Here is a 3,144-nt window from a genome sequence, read left to right as displayed (position 1 = left end):
ATCTTAAGAAAAACAAGTACTTCAAAATTAGAAAATAAGAAAAATTGTAATTTGGAAATTTGGAAATACGAAAATACGAAAATATGAACATTTTGGTATAATATTCGAAATTTTGAAAATTTGAAAATTTTGGAGTAAAAAAAAGTTGGTTTTTTGAAATTTTATTTAAAATTTTTTAATTTTTTTTTTGACATTTTTTCGACTTTTTTGACTTTTGTTGACTTTTGTTGACCGATTAATCCCACCAAGGACGATTATTCCCGCCAAACCCGATTAATCATAAATTTCCGATTAATGCCATAATCCTCGACGGTTGGAGAACGCCAAGCGATTAATCGCCGATTAATCCCGATTTCTGCAACCATGATATATATATATATATATATATATATATATATATATATATATATATATATATATATATATATATATATATCCGGCCCTTATGGTTATTTTACATCTATAATTCGATAAATAAAAACTGTAAAACACTTAAAATAAGTTATCAATTTATTACGTTTTGATACCGGGTAAGCTAATGCAAACATTTTTAAACTTCGCTTTGATATTTGAAAAACTAATAAACATTTTTATAATTAAACATAAGTTGTTTGAAATAATCAATCACAATGTATTAGTTGTATATTTCAATATGAATAACACCTAACTGATGTATTAGTTCTTTTAGTTGGTTACATTAGTGTGATCAGCAAGTACATTTGGAAATTTAGTTGTATATACAACTAGCTCTAATATAAATATAATATTAAATGTCAGAATTTATATAGAAATATATTTATATTGGTGCTCATTTATAAAGATTAAAAGATATCAATTTCAACATGTTTTGTTTTTCTAGACAAGAAAAAATCGGTAAAAAAAATAAAAAAAAAATGTTAAAAGTTTGTATTACAAAATTGTTCATGTCAAGATTAGAAATTGAGATATTCAATATAAGAGATAAAGCCTCTATCAAGCCGGGCTAGTCCCACAATAACAACAACATAAGTAAAAATAAAAATAAAAAAATAAACTCAGGAGTAATCGGCCTACAAAATCTCTTCATACATTCTCATCAAATATAAGTAACAAACTCAACCTTATATATAAAGTCCATGGCCTTGTGATTTAAATATTTTAAAGATCTACAAACACAATCATAAATAATTTCGGACCTACCACTACTAATGATATTGTTAAAGATGAAAAGATTCATAAACCACATGAAAAGTGAATGGTCGATTGCCATCTATGTAGGTGGTGGTGGGCATTATAATTATTAACATGAATATATAAGACAAAAACCAAGGTTTAATAAAAAAAAATAATACATAAACAGAATAAAATCAATAAATCTATTCTAATCAAAGTTTCAAAATATTTATTACTTAAAATAAACAATTTTGGTCTCTGAAACTCAAATGTATTACAACTTCTACATTAGAATTTATATTAAACTTTTAATTTGGCAGTAAAATTATATGGAAAGAGAATCAACTGTATTAATTTTTATAATAAGAATAAAAGAGTTATATGTAAAAGATTTTTTAGTTTCCTTTAAATAATATGAGTCGAACTAATGAGATCTTTAAATTATTTTAAAGTCCCATAAGTAATTTTCTTTTTTGTACTTTTATTTAAACTAATTATACCACTATATGCAGGAATCAAACTACCCCCATTCCCCATCCCCACCCCCACCAACCCTCTACATCCTTCCTTCCATTTTTATATACCATTTGAGTGCACATTATATTGACCAATAGTTACATACCTCTTTTATCACAAAAGAAGATCAAACGATCGAGTATGGAGAATGCAAGTCAAGTCAACCAATTCTCATCTTCCATGTCTACCACCACCTCCACCTTCACCACTTCTGCCACAAGAACTATTACATGTCGTTCAAAGGAGTGCAAGTCACATAGAGGCTCAATAAGAGCTCGAAAGGGAAACAATGGCAATGAGGAAAAAAAACTAAGTAAAACTGGTGGTGACGCTAGTTGTGGTGGTGGTGAGGATGGTGAAGAGCACCACACCTATCGAGGTGTAAGAAAGAGGAGTTGGGGAAAATGGGTGTCTGAAATACGTGAGCCACGGAAGAAATCAAGAATATGGCTTGGAACATTCTGGACGGCAGAAATGGCAGCTCGAGCACATGACGTAGCTGCTATAGCCATAAAAGGCACCTCGGCCTACCTTAATTTCCCTCAATTAGCACATCTACTTCCACAGCCTGCCACCAGATCACCCAAAGACATCAGGGAAGCTGCCGCAAAGGCTGCCGCCATGACATGCGGCGGAGATGGAGATCGAGCCGACGAACCAGATAGCCAACCCATACTTTCTCACTCTCAGTCATCAACAACCTTATCATCATCGGAAAACACCCAAGATGGAGCAGAGACAGAAAGCCAAGAAATAATGGCTTCCGACGATGATACATTCTTTGACTTGCCAGATCTTTCCCTCCACAACACCGACCTGAGCGACGGTTTTTTTAATGCTTCATCGTGGCAGGTAGTGGCCGGTGTTGATAGCGCCTTTCGGCTTGGATCTGAGGAGCCGTTTCTATGGGAGATATACTAGCTATAGCTTATAATGAAAAGTAAATAAATAAAGATATATACTGTAAATTACTACTGTATATTGGACACAATTTTAGTCCAATATATTTTATTTGGTTTTAAAAAAATTAACGTGTATTAGTTATATCCATATAAGTTTGAGTTTTTTCTCAATTTCTTTTTTTTATCATTTTAATATAAATTTACTTCTAAAACTATTGTTAGGATTTTATTACTATTTTATATATTTCAGTAATACATGTGATATAGAACAAAATGCTCAATAAAACAAGAACATATTCATCTAAAAATTTATGAAATCATTCATTCTAAATAAATTTATGAGATTATATCTTTGATATGCAGTTCAAATTATAAATATGCACAAAATATGAAAATGTGATGTGAAATTGTTGTCAAGTCATTTTTAAATGAGAAAATATTATCACATACACGGACCACATATTACTCAAGATGTTAGCATCTATTATTAGCATTATATTATATTAGGTTATGCGGAGTGCTCCAATTTTTGATACGTTAGGTGATCTGGCATACCTCCCTCTCTATCTCACTC

General features: G+C 30.7%; 1 pseudogene; it reads left to right on the top strand.

Annotated features, from left to right (window-relative positions):
- Positions 1-1,638: 1,638 nt before the first annotated feature.
- LOC145106196 (ethylene-responsive transcription factor ERF039 pseudogene) lies at positions 1,639-2,741 on the top strand (annotated as a pseudogene).
- The last annotated feature ends 403 nt before the right edge of the window (positions 2,742-3,144 follow it).

Source organism: Lactuca virosa, chromosome 4 (genome assembly GCF_052849685.1).
Source record: "Lactuca virosa cultivar CGN04683 chromosome 4, Lactuca_virosa_CGN04683_v6, whole genome shotgun sequence".
Taxonomy (NCBI): domain Eukaryota; kingdom Viridiplantae; phylum Streptophyta; class Magnoliopsida; order Asterales; family Asteraceae; genus Lactuca; species Lactuca virosa.
Note: the sequence above shows the minus strand (reverse complement) of the source record. Positions and strands in the feature narration are given on the sequence as shown.